This window comes from Nicotiana sylvestris, chromosome 8 (assembly GCF_000393655.2).
Source record: "Nicotiana sylvestris chromosome 8, ASM39365v2, whole genome shotgun sequence".
Classification (NCBI taxonomy): domain Eukaryota; kingdom Viridiplantae; phylum Streptophyta; class Magnoliopsida; order Solanales; family Solanaceae; genus Nicotiana; species Nicotiana sylvestris.
In genome coordinates, this window is record NC_091064.1 from 108,938,397 (window position 1) to 108,944,888 (window position 6,492).

Here is a 6,492-nt window from a genome sequence, read left to right on the forward strand (position 1 = left end):
GCTACATTAGTACTTAGTTGAGTAAGGTACGGGGTGCCCGTTGCGGCCCATCAGTTTGGGTCGTGGCAAAAGTGCTATCAGAGCAGTTCTGTCCTAGGGAGTCTTCAAGCCGTGTCTAGTAGAGTCTTGTTTATGGGTGTGTTGTGAACCATACTTATAAGACAGAGGCTACAGGGCATTTAGGACTGTCACTCTTTCTTCTCACTCTAGATCGTGTGGTAGAGCTCAGTTGTAAGAACTCAATTTCCTAAACTCTATCTTATTCATAATACAACGATGCCTACATTTAGAAAGATAGTTGGTAAGGGATTGCACATAGTTGTGGAAGAGTTGAGTCGGAGGACTTGAATATGCATGATGCTTATAATGAGTAAATGTAAGGTCTTCAGCAGATCATTCCGGTTTAGGGATGTATACGGTATATTGCGACGCTTTGAGCATTGGATTGGGGTGTGTATTGATGTAGGAGGGACGAGTTATTGCCTATGTTTCATGCTAGCTGAAGGTTCATGAGAAGAATTATCATGTGCATGATCTAGAGTTGGCCGCAATTGTTCAAGCTCTTAAGATATGAAGGCATTATCTGTATGGGGTGTCATATGAGGTTTATGTAGATCATTGCAGCTTACAGCATTTGTTCAAACAGAGGGATCTTAATTTGAGGCAGTGCAGGTGGCTTGAGTTACTGAAGGATTATGACATCACCATTCTTTATCATCCGGGCAAGGCAAATGTGGTTGTGGATGCCTTAAGCAGAAAGGTAGAGAGTATGGGTAGCTTGGCATTCATTCCAGCAGAGGAAAGACCACTAGCTTTGGACATTCAGTCCTTAGCTAACAGAATTGTGAGGTTAGATATTTCGGAGCCTAGCCGAGTTCTTGCGTGTGTTGTTACTTAGTCTTCATTATTGGGGCAGATCAAGGCCCGGCAGTTCGATGATCCACATTTGGCAGTTCTCAGAGAGATGGTGATTCAGGGAGGTGCCAAGAAGGTTTCTATTGGCGAGGATGGTGTTTTGCGACTCCAGAGTCGTCTATGTGTTCCTCATGTTGATGGTCTGAGGTAGAGGATTCTAGAGAAGGAACACAGTTTGCGGTATTTCATTCATCCGGGAGCTACGAACGTGTATCGTGACTTGAGGCAGCATTATTGGTGGTTGAGGATGAAGAAAGACATAGTGGAGTATGTGGCTAGGTTTTTGAATTGCCAACAGGTCAAGTATGAACACTAGAGGTCGGGTGGCCTACTTCAGCAAATGCCTATACCAGATTGGAAGTGGGAGCGCATTACCATGGATTTCGTAGTTGGGTTGCCGCGGACTTTGCGGAAGTTTGATTCAGTGTGGGCCATTGTTGACAGATTGACCAAGTCGGCCCACTTTATTCCAGTAGCGACTACTTATACAGCAGAGAGGTATGCTTAGATCTACATTTGGGAGATAGTCTGATTGCACGGTGTGCCTGTTTCCATCATATCGGACAGAGGCCGTCAGTCCACTTGCCATTTTTGGAGAGCTGTTCAGAGTGAGTTGGGGACCCGTGTAGAGCTTAGCACAACATTCCATCCTTAGACCGACGGGCAGTCCGAGCGGACAGTTCAGATTTTGGAGGACATGAAAGGGCATGTGTTATTGACTTTGGAGGGCAGTGGAATCAGTTCTTGCCCTTGGCGGAGTTTGCGTACAACAACAGCTATCAGTCCAGGATAGAGATGGCTCCATACGAGGCTTTATATGGACAATATTGTCGTTCTTCTATCGGGTGGTTTGAGCCTGGTGAGGCTAAGTTATACGGTACAGATTTGGTACAGGATGCCTTGGACAAGGTAAAGTTGATCTAGGAGAGACTTCGCACAGCTCAATGTAGATAAAAGAGTTACGTAGATCAGAAAGCGCGTGATGTATCATTTATGGTTGGCGAAAAGGTCCTCTTGAAAGTCTCGCCAATGAAGGGTATAATGAGATTCAAGAAGAAGGGCAAGCTGAGCCTAAGGTTTATTGGCCCATTTGCGGTGTTGAGGCGAGTTGGGAAGGTTGCTTACGAGCTTGCTTTGCCCCCCAATTTATCGGGAGTTCATCTGGTTTTTCATGTATCGATGCTTCGGAAGTATCATGCCGACCCGTCCCATATGTTAGACTTTAGTACTATTCAGCTGGCTGAGAGTTCGGGTAATAAGGAGGAGCCAGTTACCATTATTGATATACAGGATCGCCAGTTGAGGTCCAAGAGAATTTCTACGGTGAGGGTTCCGAAGAGGGGCCAACCAGTCGAGAAGGCGACCTGGGAGTCCGAGGAGGACATGCGGAGAAGATATCCACATTTATTCAGCAGCTCAGGTACTTTTTTATGTCTGTTCAAGGACGAATGTTTGTTTAAGAGGTGGAGAATGTAACGATCAGGCTGGTCGTTTTGCCTTTTAGAACCCCGTTCCCTTAAATAAAACTTCTCGTGCTTGCTTTAACTAATTTACGACTTGCGGGGATGGTTGGTTCGGGATTTGGAAGAGTTTGGAGTGAAATATTCCCATTTGGTTCCCTAGGATTTTCTTAAAAGGATAAGTTTGACTTTGGTCAACATTTTAAGCAAACGGACCCGTATTCGTGATTTGATGGTCCTGGAGGGTCCGTAGGAAAAAATGGGACTTGGGAGTATGTCTGGAATCGAATTTCGAGGTCCCGAGCCCGAGTAATTAATTTTTATTAGAAATTGTTAATCTAAGGTTTTAAAGATTTAAAGAAACTAATTAATGATTGATTCCATAGGTATCGGGCTCACATGTTGGTTCCGGAGCCCGGTACAGGTTCGATATAACATTTAAAACATGCCCGCAAAATTTGGTGTCAATCCGAGTAGTTTAAGGGCGTTTCGGCTCGTTAGAGGAAAATTAAGAACTTGAAGTTCATAAGTTTGATTCAATTGGTTTTAAGAGGTGATTCTTAGATTTAGCGTTGTTTCAGGCATTCCGAAGGTTTGAGTAGGTCCGTTTCATGATTTCAGACTTGTCGGTATGTTCGGGCGGGGCCCGGGAGCCCCGAGCGTCAATCAGACGAGGCTCGAGTGAAGTTGGAATTTTTGAGAAGTGCTGAAGCATTTGCTTCTGTCATAATCGCACCTGCGGTTGGTTGACCGCAGGTGCAAGACCGCAGAAGTTGTCCTCCTATCGTAGATGCGGCCAAGGCAGGCCAGGCCAGGAACCGCAAAAGCGGTTTCAAGACTACAGAAGTGGTCCCAGCCCGCTTGGCCCATTTTTGCAGAGGCGGTCTCTTCCTCGCAGAAGCGGGACCGCAGATTCGGTCCCCTAACCGCAGATGCGGAAATCGCTGAAGCAATGAGCTTCATTTAATACGGGTTCTAAGTCATTTTTACCACTTTTCACTCCTACATTGGCGATTTTGGGAGATTTTGAGAGAAGACTTCCACCTAGCATCTTGAGGTAAGTTTATCCCACTAATTCTTAGTTTAATACTTGTGTCTTAGGTAGATTAAACACTAGAATTTAGGTAAAATCAAGGGGTTCGAGCAAAACCTAGGGTTTTAATAAAAGTTAGATTTAACAACGAAATTTGTAATGAAATGAATTAGAAATCATATATTATTGATCCTTAGGTTATAGAGAACAACTTCCTTCGAAATATTTTGGAATTCGGGCACGTGGGCCCGGGGTCGGATTTTAGGAAACTCGTGTTGAGGATTGGGAAATTTCTTAAATAGCTAGAATACGATCTTGTGAGCTTATGTTGACTAGTTCCTACTTCATTTAACTAGTTTTGGATCGTTCGGCTCCAAATTGAGAGTTTGGGCTCGTTCTTGGCATTTGGAAGTATACTTGGAGCGAGGTGAGTCGCTTTTCTAACCTTGTAAGAGGGAATTGTCCCCATAGGTGAAATAATTGAATTAATTGCTACTATATGCGGGGGCTACGTATGCACTAGGTGACGCGAGTCCGTGCGTAGTTACTATTATGCTATGTCCGGGTAGTCTAGGAACCAAAAGCATGCTCTGTGTGATATTCTTATAACTTCATGATAAATTCGGGTTCGTATAAATCATGTTGATTAAGGTAAATGAAACCAGTAAGAGGAACCTTATCTTCCTTGGTGTTTTAGAAGAGAAATTTGAATATTCCTGTGAATAACTACTTTTTAGATATACATTATTGTCTGCTTGTTGATGAGTTTATTTATATTTGACCGCATCGCACTTGTGATTTGCGAGTGGGGTAATAGATGCATCTATGGTTCATGCCGTTCAACCCTCGGTAGTGCACAATTTACTTTTATGTTGGATCGGGTTGTACGTCCCTCGGCGTTACTTGACATGCTTTACTTAGTACCTTTCTGTGGACTGAACTTCGTATATGCCTTGAAACGTAAATGGATACCCATGATATTATCTGGAAAAAGAAATGTTATCCCTTGCCATAAAATGTTAATTAATTGTGTTATCCATGCTTAGTATAAATTCTTTCTCATATTATTTGAGCCTAGTAAGTATTAAGTCGACCTCTCGTTTCTACTTCTTCGAGATTAGACGAGATACTTATTGGGTACATATTGTTTATGTACTCATACTACACTTCTGTACTTAATTGTACAGGATCTGAGGGAGGTGTCTCTGGCTATCAGTCTAATGTGCATCCCTGAGCGGATCTCGAGACTTCTACGTTGAGCTGCTTCCCTCCCCATGCCGTTCAGCAACCTGAAGGAGTCTCTCTTATGTATTTTTGATGTCTATTCTATTTCGGACAGTAGGATAGTGTGATTCTTTTGTATATTCTACTAGTTGCCCACACCTTGTGACACCAGGTTTTGGCACACACATTAGTAGACTATTATTTTGGGATAGTATGATTATTTTTTTGTTTTACTGATCATTTCTGATTTTTATTTCAACCTAAGGAATCATTGCAACTATTTTGGGTAATAGAAAATGAGAACTTATTTAGTATTCTTCCGCGTTGGCTTTCCCAACAATGGTGTTGGGTGTCATCATGACCTATTATGGAAATGGGTCGTGACAGCATCCCCTCAATCTGGCCCGAGAAATATCGAATCAAATTGACGTCGCGTCAGAAAGATGGGTAGATTTGGCCAAGCGTCACTGATATTGGTGGCATAAATCAAGAATGATTGGATCTATGGGACCCAATGATAGATCTACGAGACCCAACGTGAAAGGGTAGGTATACACGCTTAAGTACCCTACCTTATGGGTGGTGATGTCCTTTTCGGGGGAAAAAATCACGGCATCCTTAAATCCCCAATTACAATCCTCTTTCACCTGCTCAAGTTCCTCTTCAGTTATCAGGTAGATGCATCGAGACATGGGCTCACATCGGCCTGGAACCGATGCATGCTTATCGATTTTGAAATCGGAAGATAGCTCGCATGGCCCGGGAATACATTCCTTAATACGAGGTGGCACCGTCGTTTTACCTCTGGTAGGTCGTGATGATGAGGAGGCTTTTTCTTTTCAAGGAACGGTTTTTGATATTTTAGCCATTGTTGTTGAGAAATTCAAAGGAAGAGAAGGAGTTGATGTTGTAGCAAGAACTAATTGAGGAAAGGGTGAACTCAGAGAAGATGAAGAAGCTAGTAAGATTTTGAGAATGATTTGAGAAATAAAGATTGTAAAAATTGTGAAGTTGACCTATTTATAGAGGCCGCTTCAACGGTTTGGGGAAGCCATCGGCAGACCATCAGTCGCCTTCAATTAATGGCCTTAGGAACTATGCAGAAGCGACCTCTCAATCACTTCAGTCGCTGACGTCACTAGATTGACATCATGATTAAGGTATCGAAGGATCGAGGATCAAATCGTTTCTTATCATCCTACTCTAAGAAATGCGGGGACTAGCTGTATACGGTCGAAATCAGGTATGCCAGATTTTATGGTCTCGAAGAGTCACTTCAAGCCCGAAGTTCAGGATGAATGGAGTTCAAGATGGATCGAGTTCCAGCCCGATGACAGAGTACAAGGCTCAAGGATCAAAGTATGCGACGAGCACCGAAGCCGAGTATGACCAACCCTGAGATGATGTCGTCATGGGTTTGTTACAGAAGAGCAAGATTCTCGCCACGTTCCCAAGATCATGACGTAAACTCCGGAATAGATTTGTACGAGTTAGTACGAATCCGTATTAGGCGGTTAGACAGTTGTTCCAATAAAATTCCTTGCTGTAAATAGAAATGTGCCTTATTTAGGGTTCCCCTACTATATAAAGGGGACTCCAATCATTTGTAACCATCATCAATCATTGGCAAAAAATATACTCTCTTACTTTCTTCTTCATATTTCATCAGAATTGTCTCTTAAATTTACCATCTTTATTTTATTGTTCTTGTTGACCAACCTCAATGCCATCATAGCTCGAGGTCGAGACTTGTTTAAATACTGGTTTGATTCAACTTACTTCTTTCATTTATATGTTAGATTTCTTAGTTATTAATTAGTATTGAACCAAATCACATATCTTTAAAATCACAAACAAGTT